Source organism: Sinocyclocheilus anshuiensis, unplaced genomic scaffold, assembly GCF_001515605.1.
Source record: "Sinocyclocheilus anshuiensis isolate Anshui unplaced genomic scaffold, SAMN03320099.WGS_v1.1 scaffold941, whole genome shotgun sequence".
Classification (NCBI taxonomy): domain Eukaryota; kingdom Metazoa; phylum Chordata; class Actinopteri; order Cypriniformes; family Cyprinidae; genus Sinocyclocheilus; species Sinocyclocheilus anshuiensis.
The window spans coordinates 808,268-821,621 of record NW_015555791.1 but is presented as its reverse complement, the minus strand read 5'-3'; the positions used below and the strand labels follow the sequence as shown (position 1 = coordinate 821,621).

General features: G+C 35.8%; 1 pseudogene; it reads right to left on the bottom strand.

Moving 5' to 3' along the window:
- Positions 1-13,354, bottom strand: part of LOC107674813 (unconventional myosin-Vc-like) — a 16,677-nt pseudogene continuing 3,323 nt past the window's right edge.

Genomic DNA, 13,354 nt, shown 5'->3' with positions numbered 1-13,354 from the left:
TCAAATGCGAGTGACAAAGCCCAGACGGAGGCTGCTGGGCACCTGTAGGAGCTCTAGTGCTTGTGGTGAGAAGGAGAAGGGGAAGGTGACCTGGAAACGATACTGTGAATCCATCATCAGCTGAAACGACCCCTCGCGCTCCAGCAGCGCCTGTTATCATAGAGACAAAACAAGGGCCAATCAGATGAATGCTTTGAGATCATTTCCCTTTATATTACCATTCAAAAGTTTGGGGTCAGTAAGATTTGTTTTTACAGAAATTAATACTTTTATTCAGCATTAAAGTGCTCAAAAGTGAGAGTAAGTGACATTTATAACGTTACAAAACAAATAAATGCTGTTCTTTTGAACTGTCTATTCTGGATACCCGTTGCCCTTCAACATTGCTCAAAAAGTTGCCCTGTGTATCATCAGCCTATGCCAGGATAAAACACCTGTACGCACCTGATCTGCATGCCCTTGCGGCAGGAGCACAGGTCCTAGCGGAGCAGGATGCTGTTCACCGACGTGGATCCGATGAGGGAGAACAGCTGTCTTATGACCTGACCCTGCAGCTGCGGCTCCATGCTGGTGTGGAACGCGTCGAGCTGCTGCAGGACAGAGGTCACGCTGAACGGCTCCGACCCGCTGCGGTCCCCGCCGTCCTCGTACACGCTGTTTGAGCTCTTGCGGAAACCGGTGGGCTTCATGCTGGAGATTCCCTGGAGACTCTCGTGCTCCAGCATCCCAGGGACTGAACGGAGAGAGTGGATTAACAAGACGGAACAAAGGAAAATGCATTATAACACTACTGTATCGACTTTATTTCCATACTGATCATGGGAAAGAGCGCGTCCTCCATCACGCTGATGAACTGATGATAGATGTTGATGGCGAGGTGCTCTGAAAGGTCGAAGTTCCTCAGGCAGTTCTTGTTCTTCGTGTTAAGCTTCGTGAACTCCTGTTGATGCAGGGGAAATGAACAATCTCATTGGTTGGTTTCAGGAATGATACAGTAAGACATCTTTGAAAGTGTTGATGAATCAGGAAATATAAATAGCATTTTATGGGGTCTGTGATAGCTGTCGGGAGGAGAGAGACACAGAAAAGGACTTTACCTCGTCCCCGCTGTACTGTTTGAGACAGTTGAAGAAGTGATATGTGTTTGAGAGCCAGAAGGACAGAAGTTAAAAATTCTCCTGCTGGTTCTGAAATCATAATCATCAGAATCATCATCATCTCTTTTTTTGCTTACAGAAAATTAAGCATGTTTACTATGTCAACTATTATATTTTTGCACTGACATTATATTTTATTATAATTATTTTATTTTTGCATTTATTATTATTTTATTATTATTGCTGTTTATATATTACTAATATATGTATATATAAATCAGCAATAAAGGCAGTGCAATAAATATTACCATGACGTACATATACACTTCACAATTTTTATTATATATTTACTGTAATACAATTTATTTTATTATAATACAATTTATTATTACATTTATTTATATTATTATATGATATGAATATATATATATATATCATAGTATTTGTTGTACTCCCTATAATCTCTATAATAAACACTATGATGACAATATATTATTTTTTATGTTATTTCTTTATATTACTATATCATCATATTAATACAAATATTAATATTAATTTTTTTTTCAAATATTTGAATTTATTTTCGTTTTATTAAGCAATTATTTTATTTATTACATAGGCTACATACTGTTTGTCATTAATGACAAGGAGATTTTGCATTACAATAATGAGAATTCACCCATACTAAGAGTTTCTGCATTAAAAGCTGAAAGTAACCATAACCAAATCCATGTAAAAATCCACATCTGTCAAAAACATCCAGAAAGCACAGTCTTTACAGATTCCTGAATATAACAAAGACCTTGCAGTTTCTCTAAAAAGATCAAACAGCCACATACAGTACACATTCAGAGGGCAGTCCAGCATGCACAGCGTCTTACCGTGATGACCTCATGATGGCTGAGATGATGGAGTTCATGAGGGACTTGAGCTGGTTTCCGTCATTGAGGTAATCGGCGTGTCTCACACACATGAAGAGGAGATGTGCAGCCAGACCAGGGATCATCTGCACACCCACACCACGGGGTTTCAGCTCTGCAGATTACAAACCACTGAGTAAAGTATGATTGGACTTGCACACCTATGCTTTAAGTGATGGATTTACCCAGTATAAGTGTCCGGATCAGCCTGCTTTCATCCTCCTTCTTGTACTCCAACATGCCCAAGTACTCTTTGGGCATGGCCGGCGCTGCTTTCTGATTGGCTGATGAGGATACAAAACATGGAGAGGATGAGAACGGATTGGCTAAATGTGAAATCAGGTGAATAGAAAGAGTTTTACCCGTCGCATTTGTCTGAAGGGCTTTGATTTGGTCTTGGAGTTATTTTATCAGTCTGTCCTTCATGTCCAGCTGCTCCTCAAAGTCCTGAAACCAGACGAAAATTATCTTAAAAATGAGATTAATATTAACATATTGACTTTTTGGACCACAAGACCTAAATGTTCCTCAGGAGGACACTGATTCTGGTGCCACTAAAAGTCAAAGTTTAAACATAAATAAATAAATGCATAAATTATTTAAAAAAAATGTGAATAATATATATAAATAACATTTTATTTAGATATATTAATATTTATATAACATTTTATTATATATATATATATATATATATATACAGTATACCGTATATATATATGCATAAATTAATAAATAAATTGGCATATTCTTGCATAAATAATATAAATAAAATATTTTATAAGTAATGTATAATACATATTAAATAGTGAGGTTAAATATATTATAATATATAATATTAAGCATGTTATATATTGGTATATAAGCTTTATAATTAATTATTAAAATATACTAAATTATATTTAATAAACAAAATATTATTTATTAAAAATTCAGCTTTTAATTTTGCATTTTCATTAGCATTTTTGCATACCTCCAACCATTTATTTATGTTTTATATTACATTATTTTTGCTTTGAGGGGTGCATATATTTATTATGCATGTATTTTTCTTTATTTCTAAGTGGCTTTGTATAAAAGCTAAATGAATTAACATAATCGCAGATGTAATCCTGAGCGTGCCCTTTCAAACACACCATATTCTCAGCTGTGAGGCGTGACGTCTCCTGTCTGAGTTTGTTCTTGGCTTCGCTCTCCGAGAGCTGGGCTTTCTGTAGCTGCTCGTTCTCCTCCTGGAGGTCAGCCATCTGTCTCTCCATCTCTTCTCTTCTGCTCTCGCTCTCTGTAATCTTCTCCTCCAGGTGCCTATGAACAGATGCACAACACCTGCGCCGTCAGCCTCGTGCCAGAGTCTGTAGTGCAAATATAGTCTGAGGGTAATAAACGCCTCACCTGTGCTGCGATTGCTCCTCTTCAACAGTGAGCTGAAGCTCATTTGATAACTCCTTTATTTTTGCTGCCACATACAATTTTAGAAGTGCAAACATGATCATAATTGGTCCTACACTCTTAAAAATAAAGGTGCTTCACAATGCCATAGAAGAACCTTTTTGTCTAAATGGTTCTATAAAGAACCTTTAACATCTGAAGAACTGGCTCTGTTTCACAAAAGGTTCTTTGTGGCGAAAGAAGGTTCTTCAGATTATAAAAAGGTAAGAAAGAGATGGTTCTTTAAAGAACCTTTGACTGACTGGTTCTTTGTGGAATCAAAAATGGTTCTTCTATGGCATCGCTTGAAGAACCTTTTGAAGCACCGTTATTTTTAAGAGTGTAGCTCAAGTGAAAAAATCCCAACAGATATAATTCGAAATTTAACATTATTTATTCATATACACTACTCGTCAAAAATGTGGATAATTATTATTTTTTTAAGTCTCTTTTGCTCACCAAGGCTGCATTTATTTGATCAAAAACACAGTAAAAAAGTGACATTGTGAAATATTATTACAGTTACAGTTTTATATTTGAATATATTTTAAAATGTAATTTATTTCTGTGATGCAAAGCTGAATTTTCAGCATCATTACTCCAGTCTTCAGTGTCACGTGATCCTTCAGAAATCATTCTAATATGCTGATTTGCTGCTCAAGAACCCTTTCTTATTATTAATGTTGAAAACGGTTGTGCTGCTTTATATTTTTGTAAAAAAAAATGTGATACACTCCCAAAAGTTTGGAGTAGGAAAGATTAAAAAATAAATTAATTATTTTATTCTGCAAAGACGCATTAAATTAATTAAAAGTGACAGAAAATACATTTATAATGTTACAAAATATTTCTATTTTAAAAAACTGGCTGCTGAAAATTCAGCTTTTAAATAAATTACATTTGATAACATATTTAAATAGAAACCAGTTATTCTAAATGGTGATACTATTTCACAATATGACTGCTTTTACTGTATTTTTGTTCAAATAAATGCAGCCTTAGTGAGCAGAAGAGACTTCTCTCAAAAATGTTAATTCTTCCAAACTAGTAGTGCATTTAAAACAGAAGCCCTGGAGTGTGACATCATATCCTGTTGCCAATATCTATCCAAAAAATCTAGTCTAATTCAGATGTGTTTGGCTCAGCGCTCTGATCTTGTAACTGGTTCTCGAGCTCTTGTTTGTGGCGGTTGAATTCTGACACCTGCTGCTTCAGTTCTGGAATCACCTGCACACAGGAAGTCACCGTCATCACCAGGTGACATGCAAACAAACACACAGGTTACATAAATACACACTCTACCATGTTCTCTGCAGTGAGGCGGGCCACTTCCTGTTCGATGCTTTGGCTGACGTCACTCTTCTCCTGAAAGAGAGCCTGAAGCTGCTCGTTCTCTGTTTAAATGTTCGTTTTTGAAGACCAGAGCTTCTAACTGACTCTCATAAGTGTCCTTCTGCTCCCGCAGCTGAGTTTCCATTACTCTGAGATAAAAGGACAGACAATTTGAAGCAAAAATAAACACTACGGTTTAAATGACAAACCTTTAGAGGTCATACTTAGCAGCTTTTTCCACGGCGTCAAAAGCAGGCAGAAGATCAGCTCCATTATCGTGATATAAGGCTTCTTCATTCAGTCTGGAGTAAAAGAGACAACTTGATTAAAGCAAATCAAGACCAAATCAGCACAGACAATCCCAAGATTTTCACACACAACTTTGAATGAGATTTTCCTCTTTAGCTTTACCGAGCAGCTGCCTCGTGATCAAACTCATCTTAGCTGAGGGCATAAAATGGATATAGAGGGCATTTGGACGAGTCATTCACACATAATGAAAAGACAGTCCATGGCAGTATGTTTTGAACCTCTGGCTTGTAGATTCTGAGCTCTCATGGTTTTATCAGCTTCAGTTCGCTGCATCTGCAGGCTGTTGATGTCTTTCCGCAAGTCTGGTATGATCTTTAAATTGTCACAAAAAAAAAACAGAAACATTTATTTTGACTTTTAACATTTACATTAAGGTCCTTGTTAATGTCCACTGTTTAAAGGTCCCCTGAAGTGCCTTGAAACACGCAGAACTATTCTATGTGGTGACATAATTTCAACTGAAACAGGAAGAGAGGGCGGGACATATCGAGCATTTTTAAAATAGCCAATAGCATTTTGTTTATATCTGCTCGGGCCAGAGCTCAAGGTAAAGCAGCATTTGACAGCCACAGTCTAATAGATTACCCCCTAGATTCAATATGAAACTCTTAGTAAAACAAAATAGTGGTCATAATCATGCTGAGGCTGTGTAGTTGTAAAAGTTTTTTAATATTTGCCGACTCGCGCATATGATCCGCTCTGTGCGATTGGGTCTCAGGACCGGAGCCAAAGTCCGGATCAGACTGTGCGCGCTGCTGCAGTTCACGTGAAACAATGTGAAACCAGACCTCATTTGCACCAATCGAAAGCATATTTACAATGTCTGAATCGTTCCCTATCGCCTACATTGTGCACTTCGAGCCATTCACCGTACAGTAATCAAATGTAAAAATACATTTCATATTTACATGTATTTAAAGAATATTAAAAAATGTTTAAAGTATAGGAATTTATAGAAAAAAATATACATAATTTAAAATTGCATTTCTTTTAACATTTTTGCATTTCCCTAACCATTTGATTTATATTGTATTACTGTTGCATTGACAGACATTGATTTCTTTTGCATTTTTGATTTATTATTTTTTGTATTGTGCTCCATTCTGCATTCTGTTGTGCTCATTTTTACCATTTTTAAAACTTTTTAACATTTAAGGTCAGTTATGTTTGTTTTAATACTTAATTAATACTTTTATTATGCAAGGATGCATTAAAATGATGAGGAAAAATGACAGTAAAGACATTTATAATGTTTCCAAACATATCTACTTTCGACCCAATGGAAAGCATATTTACACTGTCTGAATCATTCCTTATCCCCCATATAGTGCACTACATGCCATTTAGCATAAAGAAAATACCAATTCTGTGAACAAGTGACCTATTTCAGCCGCAGTTTCAGCGTCTATTTATAGTGTAGGGGGCGGGACATTTCAGATTCTAGAGAGCATTTAATTGGACAGAAAATTTGATGAGAAGCTGAAGTACGATGTGACATCAAAAATATCGTTGAGCCGTTTTGGCAGAAGTGATGAACTGCAAGCTTTGAATGCTTATATCTTCTAAATGCGAATTTTGTCACTGTTTTGGAGCACACTGCCTTATAGATAACCTTAAGGCTAACATATTGATACTAACACCCAAAAAGATTTAATTTTGATTTCATGGGGACTTTAAGACTAGATTTGCATTTGCAAAAGAGATAACAAGTGCTTCAGAGTTGGTAAAAGAATAAAGTTAAGCTAGACAAGTTTGGGTTTTAAGCTCTGGAGGACATAACCTGCAAAAATGATAAATAAGTAAAAACACAATAAAAACAAACAAACAATTAAATAAATCCACAGATTCATTTAGTTTTATTCAAAAAGGACACATTAAATTGATCAAAAGAGGCAGTAAAAGCGTGTTATGCATTAATATTACAAACATATCTATTTCAAATAAATGCTGTTCTTTTGAACTTTCTATTCATCAAAGAATCCTAAAAAAAAAATATCACAGTTTCCACAAAAATATGAAGCAGCACTGCTGTTTTCAACATCAATAGTATTCAGAAATGTTTCTTGATCTGCAAATATTAGAATGATTTCTGAAGGATCATGTGACACTGAAGAGTGGAGTAATGATGCTGAAAATTCAGCAGGAATAAATTACATTTTACAACATATTACCATTGAAAACTGCTGTTTTTATTTGTAAGGATGTTTAACAATTTTACTGTATTTCTGATCAAGAAAGATTCAAGAAGATTCACGTTTTGGATTGCTAGCGCTCTGGAAACACTCACCTGATCGGTTTCTTTCCACGCACGTACTGTTGGATAGTGATGGCAGCTTGTCTCATGTGCAGGAACCTGCGTCTCTGCCTCCAGCCCCTCACGTGCTTCTGGATGCTCACGCAAGCCGCAGCTTCTCCAGGTACGCCACCTGTCCCGCCCGGAAGAAGATCTTAGTCCGACCGAACTTGTGCTGGTTGGAATCCTGTTAAGGACCAAAGAGGACTTTTTTCAGAAGATGGCTGAAGAAGACAAGCTCTCAGATGTACAGTACAGTAGTTTCTCTTCCAGGAATGAGTCTCTGCAGAACCGTCTTGCACGTCTGCTTCTTCTCTCCCAGCTTCAGCTCCGACTGGCTCATCAAGATACTGTAACGGCTGTAAAACTCTATATACGTCCACCTGTAAGGATGGACAGAGACGATGAGAACTGTACAGATTAGTGATTACATGAAACATCTCTATTTTGTACATCTGTGACCATTTTAACCTGGTTGGTTGTATTTTCGGATATGTTTTTTGTGTTTTTGACTGCTCCAGTGTTTCTTGAGATTTTTCTTGAATTTGTTTTAAATAATAACATTAATTATTTAAAAAAAAATATGTCCAGGTCTTTTATCTCACATAAATCATGAGATAAAAAACAAGAAATTGTATTTTGCATGAGGAAATTTGAGACACTGTGGCATTATTTTCATGACAATTACAGTTTTTCTCAGTCGCTTTGGTGCATTTCTCACATCACTATTTACATTTGCAGAACAGTTAATGCAGTTCTCAAAACAATTAGTGCAAACTGCAAAACCTAGTTGATAACCTGCAAAAACTAATTGTTTTGAGAACTGCATTAACTGTTGTGCAAATGTAAATAGTGATGTGAGAAATGCACCAAAGCGACTGAGAAAAACTGTAAACACATTTTCAGAATACAATGATTTTTTTAAAATACTACATGAATATTTTCTGTAATTTACAGTGATGCTTTGTTTCACATTATAGTATTTTTGAATTAATTGGCTGTCAATGTTTTTTATCATTTAATAGATGGAAAAAATCACTCCAACGATATTGTTCCTCTGTACCATTATCTTTATTATTGTATATCTTTATTTTATCATTATAGTTATAGTTTTTGGAGTCAATGTGACTTAATCCTATCGCTCATATAAACTTGGACTAAAACTAGTAATTTGCCGCACCAGCCAATAGTACCGGTAAGTGACTTGAAAAATTTACTGGCCATAAAAAAAATTCCTAGCCATGAAATTGTATGTGCATTATTTCATCAAAAACAGGCAGAACAAAAAATTTAAATAATAAAATAACTTTTTTATATCATTACAAATTTTATATAATTACAATGCAGTCTTTTCAATTTGATAATCGCACTAAACCATATCGCGTGCTAATGTCCAACGGGCGAGTAACAGTTTCATTTACTCCGTTATACTCGCATTTGGCTTTGGCGAGTGTTAATTTTAGGCCCTGCATGCAAATATACATGTAGATGAATTCAAGTTGACATACCCATAAATATCCAACACCCCAATAAATGAATGTTGTTTGCCAAGGACCATTAGTGCCTGATTGATCTTGTGGATGACATAGCCAAAAAGATGGGTGTAGATGTGGCATTGCGGGCGTTGATGGCACGTTCCTTGGGCTGCGGTTTCACCACCGTCTCCGCTGACAGGACTATCCGTCTGTGACACAGCCAGCGGCACGTGTTGTCCATGTTGACGCCATCAGCTCACAGAATATGGCCAAGTGAGGGTCTCTGGACTGGAGAGAGAGCAGAATGAACATCTGATGAAACACCTAGAAAGTCCTGATTTGGCATAATGTCAATTATCAACGTAAAAACACCTAAAACTGCACATATATACATATTTCTTACACCGATGGATGATTTCTCAGAGCCATTCTCCTTGATTACTACATTTCTCAAATGCAGAATCGCAGCGAGCACCTTAAATACATCAACTATCTATCTATCTATCTATCTATCTATCTATCTATCTATCTATCATCTGACTATCTATCTATCTATCTATCTATCTATCTATCTATCTATCTATCATCTGTCAAACTATCTATCTATCTATCTATCTCTCTATCTATCTATCTATCTATCTTTGAATGCACATGTATGCATTATATACAAACAGTAAAGAGTTTAACTGTAACTGCAACAAGAAGCACAAGTTAATCTTTATATTTATTAATGAAAAAATAAAAATAAGTTATTTATTTTAATATTCTAATATATCAAAAGAAAATTAATATTCTAGATTCAACAGTCTCCTTTTTCAACAGTGAAACTGCATTATTATTTTCAGAAGGACTAGTTTAGTTTCTGTTTTAATAATTTCAGATGGGATCAATACGGTGATAAATTATAAAATGTGTCTTTTCTATAGCAATTAGCTTTACAAGTAACATGCAACATCAAGTATGAAAAGTGAAACCTGCTGCATTACAGAGGATGTTAGGTCATCAAGATCAGTAGTGTGCAACATCAGGTAATACCAGTTCGTCCACTCCGCAGTGCTGGAAAATACGAAAATAAAAAGAATCTGAGGAGTATTACAAACTGTTCTGTAGTCTACATTTCCAATAAAATATACCTGTGTACATCTGTGAAATGACCAATAACAATTCAGTACGTAAAAAGATCTACTTGAAAGTGAAAATATCTGTACATTAAGTGGCAATATCAATATCTGTCTTGTAAGACCCATGTGGCTTTGGTATAATTGTGATATTTTTTAATGGTTAACTCAATATACACATCAACAAGCAACATTGCAAGATTTCTTGATCAGAATACACCAAAAATTCCAAAGAAGAAGAAGAAGAAGAAGAAGATTTCTAATCAGGCATGCAAGAATAACCCATTCAGTGAAAGGGGTCCTCACCTGTCCTCTATGGATTCCAGGGCATCGTTCATTAACATCTATCAGGCTCTTTTAAGAGCAGCGTTAGATTATAGTTGCCTAGCATATATGTCAGCATCAGAATCAAACTTTAAAAAACTTGATGTGAAACAGGCACAGGCACTTCGGATTTGTACTAGAGCATTTAAATCATCACCAGTATCTGCATTACAAGTTGAGACAGGAGAGATGCCTTTACGTATTAGGAGGATCAAGATCATGCTGGCGTATTGGATAAATCTACAAGGGCATAGCGGAGTACATCCCACAAAGGCCATCTTACAAGATTGTTCAGAACATAGTAAAAGTCATTATTACAGTTTTGGATGGATAGGAAATGCAAAAGCACAAACCGCAAGCCTCAGCCAGCTCCAAGTAAGCCCCATTGTGGCACTATCAACTGTACCACCTTGGAAATTCATAAAGCCATCTGTAGATATAAGCCTTCAACAAATGTTAAAAGAAAAATCTAAAATAATACCACATCTAGTATTCAATCTGGGAAAACATCATGTAGACAAGATATCATATGCCAGATATTCAACTTGCTTTTAATACTGTATGATAAAGGGCTGGGTTCCTGCTCATGTAGGGGTGGAAGGAAATGAGATTGTAGATGTTCAGGCAAGAGGAGCAATAAAGCATGAAACAGTTGATATACTAATACCGTTATGTAGAACAGAAATCAAAACCATTATTAAGGGACATACAAACAAAATATGGCAAGAATACTGGGACATAACTGATACTGGACGAAATCTGTATAACATACAAAAACAAGTAGGCTTAAATAGTATCAGGCTGAGCAGGAATCCAAAGGAAGGAAAGATAATTACACGTCTTAGAATAGGTCATGCTGGTTGAAATGTTACATTACAGAGAATAGGAAAACACCCCACTGGTCTTTGCAACCACTGCAACACACAAGAGACAGTAAAACATATTTTATTAGATTGTAAAAGGTATGAAGAAGAAAGAAGGGAGTTAGAAACACAAGTTGGAAAACAAAACATGACAGTGGGAAATCTGCTAGGAAAAACAATGTCTAGGCAAATGCATAGTCTCCTAATGAATTATTTGAAAAATACTGGGATAAGTAAAAGAATTTAATAGAAATATATAGGGGGGGGAAAAAAAATATATATTTTTTTTTATTTTATTTAAAAAAAACTTTTCTCTCCTTGTACTTTCTTTCAAAGTGCGTTAAATGCACCTTTAAGTTGGTTTGCCAACGCCAATACAACTAAAAGAAGAAGAAGAAGAAGTCTATGGATTCCTCCAAAACTGTAGCCGTTCACTGCCCAGGCCAGCCCCAGTGCCCAGTCAGTGTCTGAACTTAGAGAAGCATACTGTATTACCATATAACTCCAGCTATTTCCAGTGTAGTGGAAAGTTACTTTACAAATTACAACATTGCATTACTCCATAAAAAAGTAACTAATTGTGATAATTTTTATTATACTTTTTATGGAAAATCATACACTAATAAATGCTGGGTTCAGCCCGTTGGGTCATTTTATTGGGTTGTTTTTAATAGTTTTACCCATGTGCTGGGTTATTTTGCTGTAACTATGTTGCTGGGTTAATTTTTCCTACCCAACCACTGGGTTAAGCTTGTCTCCGATGAAACAACCCAGCTGCTGAGTTACAGTTAGTGTGCAGGCTTTTTGAGTCCTCTACAGGAGAGAGCGGTTCACAACGCCGCCGATTTGGTGCACTTCTTCAGTGAAATAAAGATTTGTATACACTTTATTTCATTTATAAAGTCTTTTCTGTGCTGTAAATTGTATTATTTTACACAACGCAACATAAGGACGAGATTTCAGACAGCTGCGTCAGCAGCGGTCACTTTGCATGATGGAAACGCCTTTTGCCTTGCATGATAACATAAATGGATTTTATTCGTTATCGTTCTGAGTTTAATTTAATTTGATGTTAAAATATGTTCTCTAATCTCTGTACTGTTTGTTTATGGGCAGGTTTTGGTATGAGGGGCCGTATAGGCCATAATCATTAAAAAACCTCTTACAAACACTAGTGAAATGAAAAACATTGATAAACCTTAGTGAAATTCATTCATACGCATTACTGAAAACCTCTTACATACACGAGTGAAAACACTGATCAACCTTAGTGAAATACATTCGTAAGCATAAGTGAAATAAGTAAATATTCCAGTAGATGATGAGAGCTAATTTCACTTGAAACGGAAGCTGTGTCAACACTTCCGTTTAATTTGGCACGTGTCTCACAAACTCTTCAATGGCGGTTAGTCGTAAGTTGTCTGAAGCTATTAGTAATATAAACAACATTTTACCGTCATCAAGTACAATTCCGAAAGTGGGATAAAACAGCGTGATGTTACAGAGCTCACGCCGTGGTGACCTGTGATCGGCACGGCTCTGCGACTCGACAGCGCGGGGAGGACGTGTTCGCTAGCGCCACCGAACTGACAGCGCGGCACGAACATTTAGAGTTCATGTGTTTTTCCCTGCACATAACAATGATTTGAAGACCAGTATTAAGTTACAGCATTTCTTTGACTTATCATTACTACATGTAAATAGTGTTACCTGCTTTGAATAGGCCGGAAAGCTGCAAAGCACTTAATGATTTACAATACCTAGTCCTCTTAGAATTAAAAATGTTTTATGGATTCATTCATCAAGGCATTAGGTAAATTTTACATTTAAAGATATTTGTGCAACTGTAGCACATACTGAAAAAAAATGAGTAAAATGTACTGATAATTTTCTGCCAGGACATTATCCATTAATTTTCCATTGCGGAAATACGTACCATGGTTAATTTTCATAAGTTTTCCATTAACCCTAAAACGCAACGCAATGCAGAGCAAAATTAAAAATACCGCCATATACACTGTATTAATGAAATTGCAATGTGAAAGTTAAATAAGCTAACACTGACCGTTGCCTGGTCTTTAATTGCTAGAGGGAAAAAAAATCCCATATAGCCTATTTAACAATGGGATTCAAATTTTAAATTGCTAAATAGAAATTGAAAACAATAAAGTATCCTACAAATGTTGGACGTGCTA